The following is a 27,421-nucleotide window of genomic DNA, read 5'->3' on the forward strand; positions in this document are numbered from 1 at the left end:
TGCATCGAAGAGATCGTTATATATTTGCTAAATTTGTATCACAAAAGTTTTAGAACTTTCGAAATGCTCAGTTCAGTAACACTCAATAATTATAACAGTTTAATAATAATCTCACATAATTTAGTGAGATATGATTTACACTTTATTGAACCTAAATATTCGTTAGTTATATATTAATTTACTAAATTTAAAAACTGGATAAAATTAATTTATATGAATTATGATACTTAATTATACGTAATAGATAATATATAGAAATGCTATAATGTTAGGCATACAGGCAACACATAGACACATTTATAATTTAAAAATACCTTTGAATTGCTTAAATCAGCAACTCTAAATAATTATAGCAATTCAATAACAACTTACATAATTTAATTAAGTATGATGTATATTTTATTGCATTAAAAATTGCAACCTTGAAAGTAATGTGTTGAATTTGTGCTTACACAGATTTACGTTAGATATATACGGGCTTTTATATTTTGTTTGTAATATGACTGTAAATAACAGTATGTTGTACATTAATATAACAACATTTTGGGACTCTATTTTCAAGATTATTTCACTCACTGATTATTCAAGAACAACATTTTTATTAGTAAATAGTAAAATAATTTTGACTACATTTATTTGTTATATTACATATATTTAGTCTTTTATTGGTATTTTCGTTTTCCTAAGTCATTCTTATTAATAGAAAAAATCAGCCCAAATTACCAGGCGTTGTTCCAATAATAATTTACATTGTTTAATCAAATGTGATATATAGACTTTATTGCATCGAAGAGATCGTTATATATTTGCTAAATTTCTATCACAAAAGATTTAAAACTTTCGAAATGCTCAGTCAGTAACACTCAATAATTATAACAGTTTAATAATAATCTCAAATAATTTAGTGAGATATGATATACACTTTATTAAACCTAAATATTCGTTAGTTATATATTAATTTACTAAATTTAAAAACTGGATAAAATTAATTTATATGAATTATGATACTTAATTATAGGTAATATATAATATATAGAATTGCTATAGTGTTAGGCATATAGGCAACACATAGACACATTTATAATATAAAAATACCTTTGAATTGCTTAAATGAGCAACTCTAAATAATTATAGCAATTCAATAACAACTTACATAATTTAATTAAGTATGATATACATTTTATTGCATTAAAAATTGCAACCTTGAAAGTAGTGTGTTGAATTTGTGCTTACATAGATTTACGTTAGATATATACGGGCTTTTATATTTTGTTTGTAATATGACTGTAAATAACAATATGTTGTACATTAATATAACAACATTTTGGGACTCTATTTTCAAGATTATTTCAGTCACTGATTATTCAAGAACAACATTTTCATTAATAAATAGTAAAATAATTTTGACTACATTTATATGTTATATTACAAATATTTAGTCTTTTATTGGTATTTTCGATTTCCTAAGTCACTCTTATTAATAGAAAAATCAGCCCAAACTACCAGGCTTTGTTCCAATAATAATTTACATTGTTTAATCAAATGTGATATATAGACTTTATTGCATCGAAGAGATCGTTAAATATTTGCTAAATTTCTATCACAAAAGTTTTAAAACGTTCGAAATGCTCAGTTCAGTAACACTCAATAATTATGACAGTTTAATAATAATCTCACATAATTTATTGAGATATGATATACACTTTATTGAATCTAAATATTCGTTAGTTATATATTAATTTACTAAATTTAAAAACTGGATAAAATTAATTTATATGAATTATGATACTTAATTATAGGTAATATATAATATAGAGAATTGCTGTAGTACTTAGGCATATAGGCAACACATAGACACATTTATAATATAAAAATACCTTTGAATTGCTTAAATGAGCAACTCTAAATAATTATAGCAATTCAATAACATTTAATCAAATGTGATATTGAGACTTTATTGCATCGAAGAGATCGTTATATATTTGCTAAATTTCTATCACAAAAGTTTTAAAACTTTCGAAATGCTCAGTTCAGTAACACTCAATAATTATAACAGTTTAATAATAATCTCACATAATTTAGTGAGATATGATATACACTTTATTGAATCTAAATATTCGTTAGTTATATATTAATTTACTAAATTTAAAAACTGGATAAAATTAATTTATATGAATTATGATACTTAATTATACGTAATAGATAATATATAGAATTGCTATAATGTTAGGCATACAGGCAACACATAGACACATTTATAATATAAAAATACCTTTGAATTGCTTAAATGAGCAACTCTAAATAATTATAGCAATTCAATAACATTTAATCAAATGTGATATTGAGACTTTATTGCATCGAAGAGATCGTTATATATTGGCTAAATTTCTATCACAAAAGTTTTAAAACGTTCGAAATGCTCAGTTCAGTAACACTCAATAATTATAACAGTTTAATAATAATCTCACATAATTTAGTGAGATATGATATACACTTTATTGAACCTAAATATTCGTTAGTTATATATTAATTTACTAAATTTAAAAACTGGATAAAATTAATTTATATGAATTATGATACTTAATTATAGGTAATATATAATATATAGAATTTCTATAGTGTTAGGCATATAGGCAACTCATAGACACATTTATAATATAACTTAAAAATACCTTTGAATTGCTTAAATCAGCAACGCTAAATAATTATAGCAATTCAATTACAACTTACAACATAATTTAATTAAGTATGATGTACATTTTATTGCATTAAAAATTGCAACCTTGAAAATAGTGTGTTGAATATGTGCTTACATAGATTTATGTGAGATATTTACGGGCTTTTATATTTTGTTTGTAATATGACTATAAATAACAATATGTTGTATATTAATATAACAACATTATGGGACTCTATTTTCAAGATTATTTCAGTCACTGATTATTCAAGAACAATATTTTTATTAATAAATAGTAAAATAATTTTGACTACATTTATATGTTATATTACAAATATTTAGTCTTTTATTGGCATTTTCGATTTCCTAAATCACTCGTTGTTTGTTCAAGCATTTTTAGTGTTAAAATATCTTTTATTGAAGCTTCAAAAAAATAGTGTTCTTAAAATATTCCTGCTTATTGCTATCGTTAAATAGTTGATACAGATTGATTGAGAAAATACGTTACAACTCTTTAGGGGTCATTACAATTACATTTCTCTTTACAATGAAATCCACTATATAAAATATAAAAGAAATTTTACATAATTCAAAATAAAATTGTTCTTTTGAACATTCCGACTCCTTTATTGTATCAAAAGTTCGCTTTATATACGAAAGTTAAAGCTGTGATATGCTATACGTTACGCTTTGTAAAATATTTTAAATTTTTTCATGTTAGTGTTATTATCATTTTTTTAAAATTCTCTACCTCTAAAAATGTGTACTATTTTTTTTCAGTCTCCACTGATGAAGAGAATAGACGATTCGTAACCTATTATTCAACCAACGATAAAAGAAAGAGAATAGTTGCGAATTCAGTGGTAGGGGGAATAAAACGGAGACCGGATTCTTTTCGGAAACCTTTCGGAAAACGTCGAGTGTTAAGTTTGGCATAATTTCTGTTCGCGGTGTTTGGTCGGTCGGTTCGTTCGATGACAAATATTTGCGTCGTCGAATCGAGAAAGACGCCCGAAAGGGAAGAAGAGTAATTTGTCTAAGTTATAAGAATAAATTTGCATTAATTTCGACAGCTACTCTGGTCGGGTTTTAATTATAACGGCGATATTGTTTCGGTTTCTTAGGAGACAGTCCCTCCGGTTCGGTGTTTTCACAATAAATAGTGTCTTTGTTGAGGATTTTTTTCCTGGTCGCTGTAATTGGGAAATAAATGAACACGTTCCCGTTGTTGTCGTTGATATTAGAGCTGTTTCACTGGAGGAACAGTGCCTTGATGACAATTAAATATAATTTATTGATTATTTTCTCGAGAAATTCTGTAAATCGAGATGTCAGACGAAATTAGGATATTATATCGATTACATTATTTATAATTAATAACATTCCCCTGTGATTCCCCTATTATGTTTCGTTTTAGTGTAGGACATATATTTTAATAATAGGAGTCGATTTTCCCTTAATATTAATACATTTAGAAGAAGCTGTATAAAGAAAGTGGCTTCATCGTTTGATGAAAATTATTTTCAACTAAAGAAATAGGGAAGTTATTATAACGGCGATATTGTTTCGGTTTCTTAGGAGACAGGCCCTCCGGTTCGGTGTTTTCACAATAAATAGTGTCTTTGATGAGGATTTTTTTCCTGGTCGCTGTAATTGGGAAATAAATGAACACGTTCCCGTTGTTGTCGTTGATATTAGAGCTGTTTCACTGGAGGAACAGTGCCTTGATGACAATTAAATATAATTTATTGATTATTTTCTCGAGAAATTCTGTAAATCGAGATGTCAGACGAAATTAGGATATTATATCGATTACATTATTTATAATTAATAACATTCCCCTGTGATTCCCCTATTATATTTCGTTTTAGTGTAGGACATATATTTTAATAATTGGAGTCGATTTTCCCTTAATATTAATACATTTAGAAGAAGCTATATAAAGAAAGTGGCTTCATCGTTTGATGAAAATTATTTTCAACTAAAGAAATAGGGAAGTTATTATAACGGCGATATTGTTTCAGTTTCTTAGGAGACAGTCCCTCCGGTTCGGTGTTTTCACAATAAATAGTGTCTTTGATGAGGATTTTTTTCCTGGTCGCTGTAATTGGGAAATAAGTGAACACGTTCCCGTTGTTGTCGTTGATATTAGAGCTGTTTCACTAGAGGAACAGTGCCTTGATGACAATTAAATATAATTTATTGATTATTTTCTCGAGAAATTCTGTAAATCGAGATGTCAGACGAAATTAGGATATTATATCGATTACATTATTTATAATTAATAAAATTCCCCTGTGATTCCCCTATTATGTTTCGTTTTAGTGTAGGACATATATTTTAATAATTGGAGTCGATTTTCCCTTAATATTAATACATTTAGAAGAAGCTATATAAAGAAAGTGGCTTCATCGTTTGATGAAAATTATTTTCAACTAAAGAAATAGGGAAGTTATTATAACGGCGATATTGTTTCAGTTTCTTAGGAGACAGGCCCTCCGGTTCGGTGTTTTCACAATAAATAGTGTCTTTGTTGAGGATTTTTTTCCTGGTCGCTGTAATTGGGAAATAAATGAACACGTTCCCGTTGTTGTCGTTGATATTAGAGCTGTTTCACTGGAGGAACAGTGCCTTGATGACAATTAAATATAATTTATTGATTATTTTCTCGAGAAATTCTGTAAATCGAGATGTCAGACGAAATTAGGATATTATATCGATTACATTATTTATAATTAATAACATTCCCCTGTGATTCCCCTATTATATTTCGTTTTAGTGTAGGACATATATTTTAATAATTGGAGTCGATTTTCCCTTAATATTAATACATTTAGAAGAAGCTATATAAAGAAAGTGGCTTCATCGTTTGATGAAAATTATTTTCAACTAAAGAAATAGGGAAGTTATTATAACGGCGATATTGTTTCAGTTTCTTAGGAGACAGTCCCTCCGGTTCGGTGTTTTCACAATAAATAGTGTCTTTGTTGAGGATTTTTTTCTTGGTCGCTGTAATTGGGAATTAAATGAACACGTTCCCGTTGTTGTCGTTGATATTAGAGCTGTTTCACTAGGGGAACAGTACCTTGATGACAATTAAATATAATTTATTGATTATTTTCTCGAGAAATTCTGTAAATCGAGATGTCAGATGAAATTAGGATATTATATCGATTACATTATTTATAATTAATAAAATTCCCCTGTGATTCTCCTATTATGTTTCGTTTTAGTGTAGGACACATATTTTAATAATTGGAGTCGATTTTCCCTTAATATTAATACATTTAGAAGAAGCTATATAAAGAAAGTGGCTTCATCGTTTGATGAAAATTATTTTCAACTAAAGAAATGGGGAAGTTATTATAACGGCGATATTGTTTCAGTTTCTTAGGAGACAGTCCCTCCGGTTCGGTGTTTTCACAATAAATAGTGTCTTTGTTGAGGATTTTTTTCTTGGTCGCTGTAATTGGGAAATAAATGAACACGTTCCCGTTGTTGTCGTTGATATTAGAGCTGTTTCACTAGAGGAACAGTACCTTGATGACAATTAAATATAATTTATTGATTATTTTCTCGAGAAATTCTGTAAATCGAGATGTCAGATGAAATTAGGATATTATATCGATTACATTATTTATAATTAATAAAATTCCCCTGTGATTCCCCTATTATGTTTCGTTTTAGTGTAGGACACATATTTTAATAATTGGAGTCGATTTTCCCTTAATATTAATACATTTAGAAGAAGCTATATAAAGAAAGTGGCTTCATCGTTTGATGAAAATTATTTTCAACTAAAGAAATGGGGAAGTTATTATAACGGCGATATTGTTTCAGTTTCTTAGGAGACAGTCCCTCCGGTTCGGTGTTTTCACAATAAATAGTGTCTTTGTTGAGGATTTTTTTCTTGGTCGCTGTAATTGGGAAATAAGTGAACACGTTCCCGTTGTTGTCGTTGATATTAGAGCTGTTTCACTAGAGGAACAGTACCTTGATGACAATTAAATATAATTTATTGATTATTTTCTCGAGAAATTCTGTAAATCGAGATGTCAGATGAAATTAGGATATTATATCGATTACATTATTTATAATTAATAAAATTCCCCTGTGATTCCCCTATTATGTTTCGTTTTAGTGTAGGACACATATTTTAATAATTGGAGTCGATTTTCCCTTAATATTAATACATTTAGAAGAAGCTATATAAAGAAAGTGGCTTCATCGTTTGATGAAAATTATTTTCAACTAAAGAAATGGGGAAGTTATTATAACGGCGATATTGTTTCAGTTTCTTAGGAGACAGTCCCTCCGGTTCGGTGTTTTCACAATAAATAGTGTCTTTGTTGAGGATTTTTTTCTTGGTCGCTGTAATTGGGAAATAAGTGAACACGTTCCCGTTGTTGTCGTTGATATTAGAGCTGTTTCACTAGAGGAACAGTACCTTGATGACAATTAAATATAATTTATTGATTATTTTCTCGAGAAATTCTGTAAATCGAGATGTCAGATGAAATTAGGATATTATATCGATTACATTATTTATAATTAATAAAATTCCCCTGTGATTCCCCTATTATGTTTCGTTTTAGTGTAGGACACATATTTTAATAATTGGAGTCGATTTTCCCTTAATATTAATACATTTAGAAGAAGCTATATAAAGAAAGTGGCTTCATCGTTTGATGAAAATTATTTTCAACTAAAGAAATGGGGAAGTTATTATAACGGCGATATTGTTTCAGTTTCTTAGGAGACAGTCCCTCCGGTTCGGTGTTTTCACAATAAATAGTGTCTTTGTTGAGGATTTTTTTCTTGGTCGCTGTAATTGGGAATTAAATGAACACGTTCCCGTTGTTGTCGTTGATATTAGAGCTGTTTCACTGGAGGAACAGTGCCTTGATGACAATTAAATATAATTTATTGATTATTTTCTCGAGAAATACTGTAAATCGAGATGTCAGACGAAATTAGGATATTATATCGTTTACGTTATTTATAATTAATAACATTCCCCTGTGATTCCCCTATTATGTTTTGTTTTAGTGTAGGACATATATTTTAATAATAGGAGTCGATTTTCCCTTAATATTAATACATTTAGAAGAAGCTGTATAAAGAAAGTGGCTTCATCGTTTGATGAAAATTATTTTCAACTAAAGAAATGGGGAAGTTATTATAACGGCGATATTGTTTCGGTTTCTTAGGAGACAGTCCCTCCGGTTCGGTGTTTTCACAATAAATAGTGTCTTTGTTGAGGATTTTTTTCCTGGTCGCTGTAATTGGGAAATAAATGAACACGTTCCCGTTGTTGTCGTTGATATTAGAGCTGTTTCACTGGAGGAACAGTGCCTTGATGACAATTAAATATAATTTATTGATTATTTCCTCGAGAAATACTGTAAATCGAGATGTTAGACGAAATTAGGATATTATATCGATTACATTATTTATAATTAATAACATTCCCCTGTGATTCCCCTATTATGTTTCGTTTTAGTGTAGGACATATATTTTAATAATAGCAGTCGATTTTCCCTTAATATTAATACATTTAGAAGAAGCTATATAAAGAAAGTGGCTTCATCGTTTGATGAAAATTATTTTCAACTAAAGAAATAGGGAAGTTATTATAACGGCGATATTGTTTCAGTTTCTTAGGAGACAGTCCCTCCGGTTCGGTGTTTTCACAATAAATAGTGTCTTTGTTGAGGATTTTTTTCTTGGTCGCTGTAATTGGGAAATAAATGAACACGTTCCCGTTGTTGTCGTTGATATTAGAGCTGTTTCACTGCAGGAACAGTGGCTTGATGACAATTAAATATAATTTAGGATATTATATCGATTACATTATTTATAATTAATAACATTCCCCTATGATTCCCCTATTATGTTTCGTTTTAGTGTAGGACATATATTTTAATAATAGGAGTCGATTTTCCCTTAATATTAATACATTTAGAAGAAGCTATTTAAAGAAAGTTGCCTCATCGTTTGATGAAAATTATTTTCAACGAAAGAAATCGGGAAGTTATAAGATAAATTGATAGTCAGAGGAACTATATATGGCAATTAAGCATGATGTTGATATAATTCGTACTTTAGCTCACTGACTGTAGATATGATGTAGCTGACACTTGGGTGGTATGCTCAAATCTCATCGATAGTCAATAAACTTTACCCAAAATTCTTTTAAATTGTTTAAAATTACACCCAAATGTGTTTTTGATTCGTTATTAGGTCATTCATTATATATTTTTTTATTATTTAATTATTACATTGTTACTAGTAGTTTCCGACTAACCTACAATTTGTCTTTATGATAACTTAAATCTAGGTATATAACTAGGAGGACCCATCGGCCCTATCTCAGTCTCTGGCGAAATAATGTTTATACATGTCACTGCTGTATTTTTATTATATGCACCTCGCTACGCAAGATCAGATGGTTTGATTCTTTTCTGTCTGGTGGTAAGTCTGGATCCTGTTCTGGTGGTATCCAAAAGGTGTTATATTTCAATATTCATGAGAGTAGAGTCTTTCCTCATTTTCCCTTACAATTCTCTTAATTTATTGACTTATGTGGGTATCTGAAGGTCTCGATGTAGGCAATCATTCCTATAGTATTTGAGTGCACCCACAATAACTCTCAGGACTTGAAAAATTTGTATTTTATTTATGTTACTCTTTGCGGAACATCCCCATAATTGAACTCCGTATGTCCATATAGGTTTCAGTATTTGCTTATATAATAGCAATTTATTATGTACTGATAATTGTGATTTTCTTCCAATTAGCCAGTACATTTTCCTATTTTTCAATTCCAGGTCTTTTCTTTCTTTTTTCCTTATATGTTCCTTCCAGCGAAGTCTTGCATCAAGATTCATTCCGAGATATTTAGCGTTGTTGCTCTATGGAGTGTTAATATTGTTTAATGTTATTGGTGCTTGTACGGTCTGATTGTAGGTGAATTGCACATGTACAGATTTACTTTCGTTCATTTTTATTTTCCATGCTTGTGTCCAATTATTTATATTGTCACTGGCCTATTGCAATGTTCGTGAGGCTTCTTCACTATTGTCTCCGACAGCTCGCAGTATCATCAGCAAATCTAGCCATCGTAATATTCTCCATTTGTGGTATATCACAAGTGTAGAGTAGATAAAGAATTGGTCCCAGTGCACTTCCTTGTGGTACACCTACTTTAGCTTCTTTTATTGTAGAGTAAGCTTCTCCTTGTTTGACTCTAAACATTCTGGTGGTAATGTACGATTTTAATAGTTCGGTGTGTTGCTTTGGTAACATTTTCTGTAGTTTATGAACAAAGTCTTCATGCCAAACCTTATCGAAGGCTTGTGCTACATCTAAGAATAAAACTGAGCATACTTTTTTACTTTTTTAGGCTTTTTCAATAACATCGGTTATTCTGTAGACTTGGTCAATTCTTAAACGCTTATTAATAAACCCAAACTGGTGTGTTGGTATTAGGTTTCTTCAATCTATGATAACTCATTATATGATTATACTATGTGGCACTGCTTATTTACGTGCCTCTTAAATTAAGAACGATATTATGAGCATTGAGAAATGTTTATTTCTATGATTGACCAAATTCAGCTTCTGAATGGTACTCTGGTGCTTCATTTACTGCAACACTTGAATTCTCTAGAGGTGTAGCATTGTGCTTCTGTGCGAAATGCAGTGTATTGAGGATACCTGGTCACTTAAGGCGCTCGTGCTCCTCCTAATTGAACATTCAGCAGATCCTGCACGTTTTCTCCAGTTCCTGATGACCTTGGTCACCATTAATTTGAGTCCGATATTGCTAATGTAACTGGTTTCTTCCTTCTGATCTCAGGACAGAACTTCTAGTCCTCTATGTTTAAAGTTTAAATGACAAAAATAATGGATTCCGAAGAACCAGACCCAATAAATATATGCTTTCTCTTGAGGCACAGAGAACTTCTTATTTTGGGGATTGAAGAATTTTTCTAATGTTTCTTCTTAAATAAAAAGTATATTTTCCTGTGGCTTTGATGACCTTGGTTGCCAGTATTTTGGTATTTCCTATTTTTCCAATATTGTACTATCATAATTTATGTATAGTACTGTCATTTTATAGATATACTAAGTGCTGTATTGGGTTGCTAGAGGTTTTGAAGGAAAGACAGGAATAAAAATCATTTCTGGAAAAATGCATAGTATATGTTAAGTTAATCTAAATTGGTCCACGAAGAGTTAGTCAAATACAGAATACAATTTATCGTTCAGAATTATGTTTTTCGGTAGGACAATGTTGCTTTTAGTACTGTTTAAGTCACTAAACACTAATTTTTGGAACACAATATTTAAGTTTTGAAATTGAATTGTTTTAGAAAATTGTTGGGGTAAGCTTGTAAGTGCTGTGTACTCGAGAGGCAAACAATTTAACAATAACGAATAACTAAAAAATCCGATCGAAGATTAGTGGAACATTTAGATCAAAAATATGTTAGAAAACTATATGAAACGAAGAGACTGACCGAAGTTGTGAGAAATAAGGGGGGAGGTATCCATTACTGATATAAAAATTTAAAATATTGGTTAGTTCTATTATTTTACTTTTACGTGCCGCAGTTTTGTCGTATTATTCGAGCCGCGCGATCTTACGTCGAACTTATAAGTAAACAACAGCTAACTCTTTGTAATGTTCACATGAATAAAAATGCATGTTTACTTATAGTTGTAATGAAAAATGTGTAAAATGTGCTAAAGTTATGTCGCGAGGCGTAGATTGCAAAGTGATCTCGTAACAGGAACCCCCGGTACTGTGTCCTAAACCAATTAAACGTAGGCTCTCTCCTCGAATAAGCCGTCTTACATAAATTTCGCCGGCCGCCCTCGATCAAAATTAACGTCACCAGGTCCCCATCCGAAACGCAATCCAGACCACCGTCTCCGTAACGGTCCGCAAGTACCTCAATTGGACTCCGAACAATTACCGCAGACTGTTCGTGATAATGCTCAACAAAAGACCGTTGTGCGACCATAAATTAACCTGAGCCCAGCGCGATGGTTGGCCCGTTATAATGTCGCACGCTATCTAACCGACTCTGTGTGTGTGCGTAAATATATATGCGCGTGTTTTTAAGGGCGACCTCCCTGGTTTCCGCTCCCCTCTGCTCCGCCGCTGCTCCCTTAACCGAGGGGGATTTATCGCAGAAGTATGCTAATTTAGACACGGAAGCCTTTAGTGGGTATTGCCCCGAGGGTAGTCGGGAACTTTTCGAATATTTTCGATACTGGTTCGAAAGTTGCAGCGGTGTTCCCTTTACCCCAAAAACGTTATTTTTGAAACGTATTTTTTGTTTTTCGTTTATTTTGATGCCACAATATATCGGATAGAAAATGGAATTAATTATGTTTTTCTCATAATACACTAAAGAGAATAACTTAACTATTACTACAGGATCTTAAGAATGTGCAATTTTTCTCAGCTTTTCTGAGTATACCATATATCATATCAATTGAAATTTTCAAAATTAAATATGGATTGATAGATGTTCATTTTACGAATCTGAAAAACCTGCATAGAAGAATCTAAATACCCTTTTAAACAAGGCACAGATGATTTTTGTTATTCTGAAATTTTGTTAATCTATATTAGGATAAAAGTTAATAAATGAAAATTGGTTCTTCGGGTACATTTTCTAATTGGTTTCTGAACTATTCTTTATACTTAGCTATTGTTTAACTGTTTTTGATTATTGTCTCTTTTTATGATGTTAAATTATTTTATTTCGATTTATTTAGATATTTTTTTATTTCACAACCAAATTAACATTTCTAGTCCAAAGAAGTGAGGAGGAATACACTAGACAGAAAGACGACAAGATTAACTTTAGAATTATTTTTTTAGTTAAATACAAACATATATTTACTATCAACACTTCTTTCTTTAGGCTAATTAAGATTATTGTGTCGGAGTAAGGTGGTTATTTGCCAATCACTGAACTCGAAACTTTGAGAAATAACCGAAATATGTTTATTTAATACTGGAAATATGGAGTTTATGTCTGATGATTCATTACTAATTTAGAAAAAGGAATTCTCAATCAGTCAACATCCAGACATCGTATTAAAAATACAAGACAAACACCTGTATCTTTGTTGTTAATAAAAAAGCTTATAAGCTAATATGGAGCAATGAAAACATGTCAGCACATATACAAAAAAAGCAAACATTAAACCAACGGAGCGTAATATTCCTCAACGTACCACTGTCGTTCAGATAACGGTGGAATACTGAAAAAAAGGTAATTGATTAAATTGCCACGCTTTTTCATCGTTAAGCAAATAGCCTAACGACTGTTTAATATATTTCACGTATTGCGACGGTTTTTGTCTTTGTCAAGAGGAAATGTGACCGATACGCCTTGATTAATAGTTCCGCGTTGGTACGGGGATATTTCCAAATAAATAACTTGATTAGCTAATCAATTTCCTCATCGTTCTTCCATTGTGTCGTTAGCGTTTTTCCCCCTGTGTTTGAATAATGTGATTTTAACAATTCAATTCGTTTAGAAATTGTTGTTTAATAAATAACTAGAAACAGTTTTATGCTGCTATACAAATGCTGCTATGTACAAAAGGTGGTATTTAAAGTTTAGTGAATCACTAGAGCGGGAAAAAATCAGGGGGAGATAAATCAGGCGAATAGGATGATTTCAAATTGATAGCGAAAAAGTCGTAAAGGGCCAATATTTTGAGAAGGCTTGACACAAACAATGTGTAATTTTGGCTGTGTGGAAGGTATTGTAAAGGAATTAACACAATAATGAACACTTGCTGAATTGTGTTGTAGAGAATGTTCCATGGACTCTTATTTCCGAAGGCCCTATAGCATGGCTTCATTAAATAAGTATTACTGAGGATCTGTGTCTTTAATTGCCTCGATATTTATATATAAAAAATCAAGCGGGGATAAATCGGGAGAATACTGTGAAAAATTTATTACGTTATTGTCAAAAGATATTGACTTTTTCAGATTAAGTTGTATAGAATGTTTCATGGACAGTTATTCCTGAATACTCTATTATAGTATAGTTTCATTAAACAAGTATTACTAAGGATATGGTCATTTAAAACTAACTAAAGTTTATTGAGTAACTATATTTAGGAAAAATCAGAATACTGTGATTCAAGAATAATGTTGAAAAAAACGCAAAGGACTTGAGATTTTGAGAAGGCTTAACTTAAACAATATGTAATTTGGTCTGAAATATGTTACTAATGAATTTCTAGTTAATATTTGACTATTTTTTACGACATTTTATGTTATTTATTATATTTATATTATTACACTCTTTAACTATACCAGGGCTCGATTGGATACTCAATATAGTATTCGATGATTGTGAATATGCTACGTGTTGTCAAAAGCAAATTAGGTTTTTCAAAATATGTTGTACAGAATGTTCCATGGACTGCTATTCCCGAATACTCTATAACATATATAGTATGACCTCGTTAATCAAGTGTATCTAAGGATATGCGCCTTTAAAGCCATCTAAAGTTTATTGAATAACATTATTTAGGAAAAATCAGGCATAGATAAATCAGGCATATACTCTGATTCATATTATGTTATTTTGTTACCCTCCTAAACTATATCAGGGCTTAATTCAATACTCAATACAGTATTCGATGATGATCAATCTGTTACGTTTTTGTCAGAAACTATAGAGTTTTTTTAGAATAAGTTGAACACAATGTTATAGGGGCTATTATCTTTCGGACGCTTATAAGTATTACCGAATATATACGCTTTTAAAGTTTTCTGTTTAGGAAAAACCGAAATAACTAACTGAATAAACCCAGGTTCGTTGTCCTTATGCGAAATTATCCCTTTGTTATTATAAATATTGAACAATCTTAAGGAACCTCACTTAACGTAATTAAAATTTCTTGGATTAAATTTCCCGGCCAGACTCCCACGTAACCGTCTTCAACCCTTCAGAAGTTGGAGGCATTTATTAAATTCCAACGGATACAATTTGTCATCTGTTTGCGCGCCCACAAAGGTAACAAATCCGGAATTCCTACTTGATTACCACAGTTTCCTAATTATCAGAGAGAAGTAGGTTGTCAGACAAATGACGTGAGAGAGTGAGTTGATACTGATACGTTATCCCAGTGGGACAAACTGATTCAAATTATATTTAAAAAACCTACAGGTGTAGTTAGCCTAAGGATACTTATTGTGATAAAATGGTTTAAAAGTTAATCAGTTACACAGATATGTAACAAAACAGTTGTTTGCAAGTGTACATTTTTTAATTTAACATTTATCCTATAAAGGATTTGGCAGTATTTGAATTACTTTAATTTAAAATATTGCAAAAACATGAAAGAATATCTGGGAGTAACAGGAGTAGCTGTAACACGTTAACACGTACTGTAAGCTCTAACTCCCAACTAGTGAAAATACAATGACTGCTACCTACATTAATGGCACTGGCCTTCTCTCAGTGCCAATTTGAATACACAACATTCAATTGGGGGGCACAATAAGCAGCGGCAATATAGAAATATTGGAAATGCTACAGAACAAGGCTTAAGGGAACATGCTCAATATCCCTCAAAGAATAAACAATTGATATATGTATCTGGATGTTGAAACATGTTCAATCGATGGTTAATTTTGTGTTAATGAAGTGTTCAAAAATTCCAAAAGATCGGAGCATTAGTTTTTAAGAAACTGGGTCTCTATCGGCAACAAAGAAGTAACATGTCTCAAATATTTTAAAAGCCCCGGAGAAGGTAGCGCTTAAAGAGGGTTCAATTATAGGGGTTGTTTTTTTTTCGGATAAAATTATTACACCTAAAAATTCTTCCTCGATATAAGCTTCAAACGTGCCAAAGTTCACGACCCCAGGTGCCCACGTTTTCTTTAAAAAGGGAAGCCAAATGTTCGTCAAGCCGATTAATATATAAATGAAATGTACAAAAGTTCCAAAAGATCGGAGCATTAGATTTTGAGGAACTGGGTCTCCATCGACAACAAAGAAGGATCATGTTCAAACATTTCAAAAGCTCCGGAGAAGGTAGCGCCTAAAGAACGTTTTCTGCTGGCGGTCCAATTTATAGGGGTTGTTATTATTTTTCGGATAAAAATATTACACCTAAAAATTCTTCCTCGATATAAGCTTCAAACGTGCCAAAGTTCAGGACTCCAGGTGCCCCCGTTGCATTCAAAAAGGGAAGCCAAATGCTCGTTAAGCCGATTAATATATAAATGAAATGTACAAAAGTTCCAAAAGATCGGAGCATTAGTTTTTGAACTAGGTCTCCATCAACAGCAAAGAAAAAACATGTAGTCTCCAACTTTTTAAAAGCTCCAGCTAAGGGGGTTTCGGTTGGCGGGTCAATTTATAGGGGTTGTTATATTTTATTCGGATAATTTGTCAAACGGCTCGCTAACGATCCCTTCTTCGCGGGACGCTTGGCGTGCATAAAAGCGACGCGACGCGACATTTTAATAAACCGGGTCCGTGGGACGCGGACGGGGCCTCTCGCCGTCGAGGCCGCTCCTTTCTCCTCGCACGTTTCCCCGGTAATAAGTTTCCCGGCTTTGGTAAACTAATTTATATTTTCCGATTTCCATAAAGAAAAGTCGGCCGAGAGTAAAGTTGTGAAGTTCGTTTTGTCAGCGTAATGGGAAACGGGGGCCCGGCGAGACGCTAATTTGTATTTAAGGGACTGCCAATTGAGTAGTAATTGAAAGTAGTTAAATAAAGGCTTTTTAATTACCTGAGTTTTTAATTATTTCGTACCGGCTACGCCGTTATTTACTTAACGTTGGTCTTGTGTTAATATTTCGAATTTCTGATGGTGTAATTAGTTCCCTTGGGTGCATACCGAACCACTTCCAAACATCCTAAAATCCTACATTATTTGCTTGTAATATTAGACACACATATAGGGGATGGACAGAATAATAGAAACATCTGACATATATACAATGTTTATTTATTAACAAGGTTGAGTAACGAGCCATTATTTGCTTTGATAAAATATTTTTAACAAATAAATTGAACCGACTTCAAAAAAATCAACAGGGAACTCACTAAAAAGTATATAATACTCTTAGTAATAATAAGTAATCTTAATAATTTAGTTTTTTAATTAGTGAGTTACCTGGTGTAAGCCAATTCATTGAAAGAGTTGTTCATTGAAAGTCAAAATAAAACATCTTATAAGAGTCAAATATAATATACTAGCGACCCGCCCCGGCTTCGCACGGGTGCAATGCTGATACTAAATTAAATACACTACAGAAAAAATATGAACGTTGTATATAAAAACATAGCGGCCCGCTCCGACTTTGCACGGGCATAAAATATATATGCCTATGTCACTCAATGAAAACATGATTAAAATCGATCCAGTATTTTTGGTTCATTCATTACTGCCCTTGGCCTGCACGCATTAAATTTGGAGTAAAACAATTCCTCTTCCCCTATACTTACTATGAAGATTTCCTGCTATCTTTGGAATATCTAAATTCATACAATTTTTATTACATTAAAACATTTTTAAACGCAAATTTTAAATTTGTAATATCTCCGAAAATATTTGTTTAATTTACATGCTGTAAGGAACCATATTGATCTATATTAATTGCACACTGTATTTAAGGTACTTAATTCGATAAGGATTAATGCCGTATTGCTTAAAATAGCTTCGTAAATAAGCCGTTTTCTCACGTAAAAAGTAAACAATAAAAATGGTTAATGTGGGTTATCCCTAAAAGATAAACATATACCATCGCGGACTTTTTTTGTAGACCTTTTTATGGTGTACAATACTGTAGTACATTAATTTGGTCTAACTCGTAGGGTTAGGCAGCGTTTTTGCTAATTGCTAAATAAGCCTAAAAAAATAGGTTTATTTACGACATCACGTTAGAAACCTCTAAAATTAGCTATGTTGCCTTAGCATATTATGCATGTATTATACATATAAACCTTCCTCTTGAATCACTCTATCTATTGAAAAAAACCGCATCAAAATCCGTTGCGTAGTTTTAAAGATTTAAGCGCACATAGGGATATAGGGACAGAAAAGGCGACTTTGTTTAATACTATGTAGTGATACGTAGAATGTAGTTGTGGTTGTATATATATGAACTTCTAACTTATTTAGAAGTGTGTTTGAGACTTTGTATCTCTAAAATTACTACATAGACTAAAGCAGTTATAATGTGTATATGATTTTTTTTCAATAAATGTATGATATGGTAATTTAACAAGATTGTAATGAATTTTATACTTTAAATTCTTTAGAGCAGCCAAGATAACATACGATATTTTAGAACATTATGGAATTTTGGACTGAAACCTACCTAAAAATAAAAGCGTAAAAATCAAATACACCAAATAATACTCTAATTGGGTCACTATAACGCTCTCAACGGTATTGTCATTTACCTGCACTACCCTATTTTAGAAATAACAAGAGAAAAGGGAAAAATATGCGATCTAAAAATGTCTAGAAATGATCCTGTAAACTTGAAACAATATTTGAAAAAACATGATATTTTCCTTCTACTTTTTGGAGCTGTTTGATATAAACATTTGTGAAAAATGACCTGTTGAAAGTACTATGAAGCGAAAATTAGCGCACTAAAGTATTAACACTTCCTAATTCTACGGATTTATCACCCTTTGATTAAATTTAATAGTAGGAGATATTTTCTATCGACTGAAGAGATAACGGAATCCATTATTTTGTTAGGGTTTAGTTAAGTTGTTTATCTGCATAATGGGCAATATGTTAATTATCATATGTGATTCACATTATATAATAATATATGGAAGATCGCTTCATTAAGTGATCTCGTGTACAAATTTATAAACTAGAACTTTATTATTATTCTAAAAGCAGTTCTATGTGTCTGTTAAGTCAGGTCTGATGGTAGTAAACGTTTTATCAGATACAGATTATTACACTCTTTTAGGGTGCTTTTAAGAATTGCTAGGTTGTATTACTACTGTTACCAATACCACGAATATTACTACTCTCCAAATAGGCCTAAGGATTGTCTTATACAATAATACTTTGTGACTAAGTCCAACCTATTTTCGCTTTATTAATATATGTTTCATCCAAGTTAAGCTTCGACTAAATGCATTCCCAGATATTGTTATTAGCTTATAATTATTAATATTTACTGGGAGACAAGTCCTTCTACTCAGGATGAACAACACGTGAGTAGATATTGTCACATTTGCCTTGACGCTTTATGTTTTCAAACATTAATAGATTTTGATGTGATGTAGTTGGGAGCTCCTTGTGGTGGATATTGGATCAGTAGTAGTTCTTGAGAATGATAGATCAGATTTATACAGGAGATATAACCATAAGCTAAGGACAATGCCCTACGGAATACCTGAATGTAAGTCCAGTGGTGCTATATCTTATCGAAAGCTTACTTTGATTGAACAGTTAACTTCGATCGTATTTTAAACCATTAAAACACCCAGTATCTTGATTTAGTTCGTTCCGATCAATTAAAACAACCGTAATCAGAGCTTTATTTGATACGATAAAGACGATTGAATCAAAGTTTAAAATTGCATCGAGTTTTGTTCGCTAAAATTTGCTCCGTCGACATTTCCGTGAATTACAATAGGCGGTGGTATCTATCTAGGAAAATAATGGACGTTATTCCGCGGGGCAGTTCTCTTGATGGTAGTGAGGTGAGGGGCGGGGTGTTTGATGTCATCTCGGCGAGAAACGACTAAGAAAATTGAATGCTTCGTTAACGATTCAATGTCTAGGTTCTTATCCGGCTTTCTCTAATTGCTATTTCATTGTTAAATAGTTTTCGTTTGTTTCAGATAGAAGTAAGAGAAACGTAAGCCACATTCGTCAGGTGTTGTAACAGAAGGAAAAACAGGTAAGCGTATTTGTGTGTCAATTTCGTTGACGTTTTAGTGTTAATTTAAAGATACTTTTATATAAATAAAAACGAATGGCAGCAATGTATGTATGCGTAACTAAAAAACATTAGCAGCTTACGAAAAAAATGTTTACGTTTAACTATCATAATATGGTGAGAGTAAAACAGAAACTTGACAAAATATTGATAGATTAACGTTTTTAATTAGTTTAAGTCAAAATAGTGACGGACAGGTGAAGAAAGAGATTTACAAGTACAGTTAGGAATAAACAATTAAAATAAGCTAACTCAAAATATTATCAGAGTCATGGAACATACATTATACAAGTCTTAATGAAATAATACATAGAGAAGCTTCCAGAAAATATAGTCAAAGTCAACCTGAATTACATAGAAAAGTTATTAACTATTGAAATGATTAATTTTTAAGTATAAGGTATTTAAGATACAAGGACGAACATTTAGAAATGTGCCCTTGAACCCTTGAATTATGTTCTTATCCAGTGTTGTATTTTCAGAAATTCAAGCTAAATTAACATGTTTAACTTGACAAGATGAGTATTTCGTAAAATCTAATTTCGTAAGGCAGTGAGTGGTCACCCGGTGGACTGCTGAACGTTGAATATTATGGTTAAATATGGCAGTATTGCAAAAATACATCATAATTTGTACATTTTTCTTACTTATTACCTTACTAGTGGTTATCTAGGTATTTTGCTAATACAGTAGGCTAGTAAATAAAATCAATAAGTTAAATGAACAATAACTTTATAATTATTATCAGTTGAACGTATTAGACAAATACTAAATAATTGGTAAATAATAAATATGATGCTAAATAATAATCACCATTTTAACTCCTATTGTATATTTAATTACTTTTTAGTATATATCCATATAATATGTACATATGTGTTATTGTTTGCAATCAATTAATGGTAATAAATAAATAATAAATAGATCAGTAACATAACTAATGAAATTTGAATGTTTTAAACCTTATGTTATGCTTACACATACAAATTTAATTTTAATAGCCTGTTTCATTCACATTCTTTACTAGTAGTAGAAAGCCGAATAAATGTTCGGCTCTATTAGTGCAGGTCATGATGATGTATATATTTTCATACCCACCAAATATTTAGCAAATTTTCTTGACTTCTGAACCTGGTCTATTAAATTTTTCATTCTTAATTCATGTAGAGCCCAAGTATCGAACTTCCCTTGGTATCCATGTTGTTCAAAACTATTTTATGGTTCATATTCAATTCCATAACGGTGTCGCGAAGTGAAATATGTCGACCGGTCTCTATATTTTTAAGAAATTTATCGCGTTTTTCATCGACTGTAAATTTCTTCTCTAAATTTTTTTCATATCAGATTGTATCACATTATTCTGACCCGTTTTCAACTCTCTTCTACTTTCTTTACTTTCTTGGATACTTTTTACCAATCATAAAACAATTACTATGCGGATTTGTCTTCAGATCAGGAATAATCTTCATGAAAGCTAATCTTTCAGGTATAGAAGGTCGAGAAGAAGTGATGCAAATATGACAACAAGCAGAAATTAATTATTAATAGTCCGTTTAATATGTTAGAAGAGAAACAAAAACGAATCGACCAGAAATATAAAAAAACTAGAAATGAACATTGAAACCGGAACTTTGTAGGCAATTCTGTGTTTTGGCGATGGTCATTTGGTTTATTTATTGGGTATTGTCCCATTAGTTTCTAGAAAAACGGATTTATACCAAGTCGGTTATATATGGGAACAAAACAGGGCTGTTAAGTGTTTAAACGCCTCTCTGGGCCCTACCAGGTATAATTGTCGTGCTGTTTTGTTAATGTTTTTACCCCCTACAAATGTTAGCTAGAATTATAAAACCATACACTTTATCGAAGTCCGCGTTTTTCTTGATTATTAAAAGTTTGCATAAAAATAAAAATTATTTATAGAAATAAATATTTATGTTGTTATTACTGACAAAGGTTTATTAAGCCGGCTTGGTGGTGCAGTAGTAAATGCGATAGGTCTTCCCATTGTTGCGATAGCCGCGGGTTCGAATCCTGTTGGGGCATGGTCATAAATGTATGTTTGTGATTGTTTAAAATTTGTGATTGTCTTAGGCAAGAGTGTAAAATCCGAAAAGGAAAATGATCCCAGTCACGCCAGTAACCAGGCTGGGATGATTTCTGAAGTTGCTCACTCGCCAGTCGGTAGGCTTAATGCTGAGGACCGTGGTTCGAAGCCCACGTTAAACTGTAGATCCAGCCCAGATAAACCCCAGTTGGTAAAAGGACTTTAAAGTATATTTAGAAAAAAGGGTTTATTACATTAGAATAAACACTGTTTTTTTTTGCAATCAAGTAACAGCTTTATTTTGGAAGAAATTTACTGAACATTGACTCCAACTACTTTTTTGTCCGAAACAAAGACATTCTAAGACTTCATTTATCTCACCATCAACTTTCGGATAACAATTAACCATACGAGACCGTACATCGTTCTGACAACAATTTAGCAACGACAAACTTTAATTGTATTTCCGTCCCTGGTCCCCAGTCAAAGCTTGTCGGCTTCGGAACTTTGCCCGAACACTTTCAGGACGGTCCTCGTACTGTTGCGGTAGCCGCGGGTTCGAATCCTGCTCGTTCGAATCTGCCCTAGGCAAGAGTGTAACAAGACGCCAGTAACCGGGCTGGGTAAGACCGGATGTCTTCTGGGATGATTTCTAAAGTTGGTCACTTGCCAGTCGGTAGGCTTAATGCTGAGGACCGTGGTTCGAAGCCTACGTTAAACTGTAGATCCAGCCCAGATAAACCTCAGCTGGTAAAGGGACTTTAAAGTATGTTAAAAAAAAAGGTTTATTACATTAAAATAAACATTTTTTTTTACAATCAAATAACAGCTTTATTTTGGAAGAAATTTACTGAACATTGACTCCAACTACTTTTTTGTCCGAAAGACTTCATTTATCTCACCATCAACTTTCGGACAACAATTAACCATACGAGACCGTACATCGTTCCGACAACAATTTCGCAACGACAAACTTTAATTGTATTTCCGTCCCTGGTCCCCAGTCAAAGCTTGTCGGCTTCGGAACTTTGCCGAACGACAGCGCCCGAACACTTTTCTCGACGAAAAGATCCCGGACCCGACGGGGAAAACGCAAGGAAACTAAACTTAAATTAGGATTCTATTTAAGTTAGGTAGGAGTGAAATGAACTATAAAATTAATTCTCGTTTTATTTTGAATTAGCCAGTTCGTTTAAGGCGGATTTTCTCGCAGATTGAGTCCGGATTAAGATCGGCCATTTTCGTTCCGGACTGTTGTGTTAAAAGTGGTCGGTCTAATTGAAAAGAATTTAAAAAAATCTCGCTCGATATTGGAAAAGCTATTATTTTTTAATTCAATTTTAAATATCTATCTCCGCCGTAGATTAATTTCGTGTTGAAACATACAACTACATAGGGTTATTCGGAAGAGACATCAAAGTCCCCGGCCTACCATAATAAAACACATTTTTTTGACAAAATTATTTTTTTTGGTTCAACATAATTCCTTTCAAGGGTGATACACCGATTATAGCGACCCTCCAACTTTCCGATAGCATTTTTGTAGTACGATTTATCCTTTGCTTCAAAATAGGCCTCAGTTTCGTCGATCATCTCTTTATTCGACTAAAATTTCTTCCCAGCGAGCATTCTTTTGAGGTCTGAGAACAGGAAATAGTCTCTGGGGTCCAGGTCTGGAGAATACGGTGGATAAGGAGGCAGTTCGAAGCCCAGTTCATGGATTTTTGACAGGGTGCGTTGTCTTGGTGAAGCAGCACTTTCTTTTTCTTCAAATGCGGCCGTTTTTAGGCGATTTCGCCCTTCAAACGGTCCAATAACGCTATGTAGTTGTCGTTGTTGATTGTCCTTCCTTTTTCAAGGTAGTCAATGAAAATTATTCCATGCGCATTCGAAAATACAGACGCCATAACCTTACCAGTCGACTGTTGCATTTTCCCACGTCGTTGTTTTTAGTCAAAAGTGAGCTCGCGCAGCACCCACTTTGCATAGAGTTTTCTTATACCCAAATATTCGTGAATGATATGATGTACACGTTCAGTTGATATCTTTAGAATGTCTGCTATTTGATTCAGTTTCAATTTACGCTCATTCAAAATCATTTTGTGAATTTTTCAAATGTTTTCGTCGGTAACAACCTCTTTTGGGCGTCCACTGCGTTCACCGTCCCCGGTGATCATTTCACCACGTCTAAAGTTAGCATATCAATTCTTCATGTTTAATTTTCCTGGGGCAGGCATCAAGCGAAGTTTTTGCTTCAACTGTATTTTTCTCCTTCAAAAAGCAATATTTTATCAACAGGTGAAATTCCTTTTTATCCATTTTTTTTCACAATAACAAAAGTTGCTTCACTCAAAATGCTATAATTCAGAGACTAATGATCCAACAGCTGTCAAATTTATACACGCATCTTTTGAGTGTTGGGGCTAAGTAAAAAACATATGGATTTAATTCTAGTAGTGCCATCTATGTGTCAGGCCGGGGACTTTTCAATTGAAATGTAATGGGGTACAAATATGCGGTTGCACTAAAACAGCTGCCCAAAGAAAGTTCATGGAATGATTACTAATTATTATCGCTGCGTAATTAATGAAGAAATACACCATAACCTCTAAATCTAATGGATCCACGAAATTACCCAATATTACGCCTTAAAATATTAAACATAATTACAACGTGGAAGGGATGCAACTGCTGAATAACGCATCTAAAGTTTGAAACGAACAAAACTGCACGAACATAATTAAAACTATTGATACTCAATTAAATAGGCTTATTACTTTTTCCAAACTGATTTAATTCTAAAAAACCAAGTAACAAAAATGGAAGTATACAAAACAATTTAGAAACAAACCTTAATCTTCGGTTGCAAAATGAGGGCACTTTCTTCTATTTTTTTCCATAAATTGGATTTTGATTCGTTTCATTCACCGGTAAAAAGACAAACAAATACAGGCGGTAGTGAGGAGACAAAGGAAATACAATCTAATTAAAATGAAGGCCCCCTCTTGAACTATAATAATAACAAAACAGTTTATTAGAATTTTCCTTTTGTTTTCATTCACTTGGTAATTAACCGCAAGAACGAGTGTCCTCGTAACATACACATCCAGTAAACGACCCCAGACCCCCAAAAAACTGGAAAGAAAACATTAGCGCGAAAACAAGAGCCGAGAAACACCAGCTCCGAAACCATAATTGGTGGCGATATTAAAATTTTAATTTCGTTTTTAATTAACGTCCCTTTCTTCGGACAAAACGCAAAACAACGCCGAAAGTAAACGAAGAAAATAATCAACGGGCCGGCGAGAACCGAAAAAAAAACAATCGCGAAAAAAAACGGATGGAGTTAACAAGATGAAAACAAAGACGTGAAAAGTTCGTCGAGGAAAGTTGGTGCCGCCGAATTCCTACGGCGAACTAAAATAAAAACGTTCTATAGTTAACGAGCTGCGATAGCACGGAACTCGGTTAATGTATGTTCTTTGTTTTGGACGGAGAAGTTTTTACTAAGTTATAAACACGACCGAGATGTTTTTAAGAATTATTAGCCGATAATGCCGGGTTTTCGCGGCAAATGGAGACGTTGGTTTTGCAACGAGATGTTCTCATTTCAGTTTTCGATTTTTAGTTAATACTTGTTCAGTTAAATCGTCAGTAATTATCTAATTCTTAGCAATATTGGTTCTATTTTTCGCGCTCGTGCAGTATTGGTGGCAGCACTCCGCTTTTATAACGATTGCCGGCTGACGATATTGTATTGTGTGGTTCGAAACGTGTAAAAATACAGTGATGGATTCGTGGATGTCATAAGTTCGATAAATATGGAAAAATGACATGACAAATACACTTAAAAATTCATATTTTTAGTAGTAAATATTGAGAAGCCATGGGTACCGAAATTGTTTTGTAACATATACAGAACAAAGCTGTACAAGTGTTCACTTGCTGAAAGTTAGGGAGGGGTCACAAAAATCATGTAGATGATCGCTATTTTGCTGATTATTGTTGAACCCTTGTTCTCCCAAATAGTATAAAAGACTCGTTATAAAAGTTGGACCGCTGTTCCTTTTTGATTTATACTTTTTAATTCAATAAATGGCCGTTAATGGTCAAATGTTAATGGTAAAACAAAGATTTTTTTGAATATCTCGAAAACTAGAACTAATTTAAAAAAAAACGGGCTGCTGATTTAGTTTTTTTAGGGTTTACCGATGCAGTTGTCTTAAGGAAGTCGTTTCTTATCTAGTTTTGCAATTTACGGCTGTCTATTACAGAAACAGTTTACTCCCAGAGACGCCCCAGCATTTTGTTTGCACGGCTTCCTACAATAATAATTTATTATTTCGTATTCTTATATACTTTATGTTAGTACAATAGACAGAAATACAGCTATGTGTGTTAATTATCCAGGTCTATCTACCCATATTAATTGCTGGCGTGTTTTCAAAAAAAATTTTTCATCACATGCCCCAAAAAATGCATCAGAAACAGGCTCATTTTTATATTTTGCGGTGGTCGTTAGTCTACAGCTTTCTAATTTGGCTTCTGGTCCACATAATTTATTAGTGATATTAGTTGTGATTAATAGAAAAACTATTACACCTACGAAATTTTGTTGTTTTGAATGTTGATTAAGCTACTTTGAAGGAGTTAGGTAAAGATCTGCATTTTTCTCCCATCAGTAACTATACGTTTTTGTCTCCTTCTTCTTATACATACCCAGTTAAAATAAAAATTAAAAAAAAAACGATTAGCTAAAATGTTTTTTATATTTCTTTCTCTGTATCCGCTATGGTTACTATGAAAGTTATATAACAATCGGCAATCGACCAGCTCTATAGAATAGTAGACATCGTCTTTAGAAGAAGAACAATGAAGTTCTGCAGTTATTCTACACGTAACATGAGCTTTCAGCAAACCTTATAGCGAAAGTTTAATATATAAATTACACAAAATTTATCCAAGGTATTATGTATATATGTTCAAGTAGGTTTTATAATTGACAGATAAACTTTTTTTTTTGATTTTGTGGTCTGTTGAGGGTATCTCCCGAATAAACTGTATTGTTTTGTTTATTTTGAGTCTGATCTGTTCTGTCCATATAGTATCGAGCTTCTTATGATATGTTGCCTTGTATCAATAATTCGCAAGTGTTTTATGATCGACTTTTTTGATCTGTAGCAATATCGCGAGATACATTAAGTTATTTAAGTAAAAAGTAAAATCATTAAGTAAAAGATAACCCAGAATTTCCGTTTTCAAAGCTCAATAACTTTTGATCGAGAGGAAATATGATGCTTTTATATCTAGAAAGTTCTATGGACAGTTACCTATCAAACACGCTATAGTATGGCTATTCTGAGCCAATGTTACTAGACATACAAGGAAAATCCGAAAATATTTTTTACTTAGCCTTATACTCTGCAACAAAATTTATCTCGATGTGATGGATTTTGCTCGATAAAGTTGGAACCGGTCCAATAGACATCGCATAAATAAAGATGTAAATTCCGTCTTTGGCCATCATTTATAACATCCGGTCGATTACCGCCCGGTCCCTCTGCCCGTCGACCGATCCCCCCCCCCCTTCCGGCCCCTCTTCCGGAAACTTCATTATGCTTTTTTTTCTTCTCTCCTCCTTGTCCCCTCGTCGTCTTTCGTCCAACGTCTTGCAGCGCCGCCTCACGGACACTTATTTACACGTCGCCGCCGT

The 27,421-nt window shown here is 32.6% G+C and overlaps 1 protein-coding gene across 8 annotated transcripts in view; it reads left to right on the plus strand.

Moving 5' to 3' along the window:
- Positions 1-27,421, plus strand: part of cpx (synaptic transmission protein complexin) — a 443,610-nt gene that overhangs the window by 104,064 nt on the left and 312,125 nt on the right. For 5 of the 8 annotated variants that reach the window (XM_076409239.1, XM_076409236.1, XM_076409235.1 and 2 more), the window contains one exon: positions 19,564-19,622. The gene's annotated coding sequence lies outside the window, so the exon portion shown is untranslated. The remainder of the gene's footprint in view (positions 1-19,563; positions 19,623-27,421) is intronic. The other 3 variants (XM_076409241.1, XM_076409237.1, XM_076409242.1) reach the window with 1 other exon arrangement.

Source organism: Rhynchophorus ferrugineus, unplaced genomic scaffold (assembly GCF_030347505.1).
Source record: "Rhynchophorus ferrugineus isolate W39M unplaced genomic scaffold, kcgeb_rfMv2 rfM7, whole genome shotgun sequence".
In the NCBI taxonomy this organism is placed as follows: domain Eukaryota; kingdom Metazoa; phylum Arthropoda; class Insecta; order Coleoptera; family Curculionidae; genus Rhynchophorus; species Rhynchophorus ferrugineus.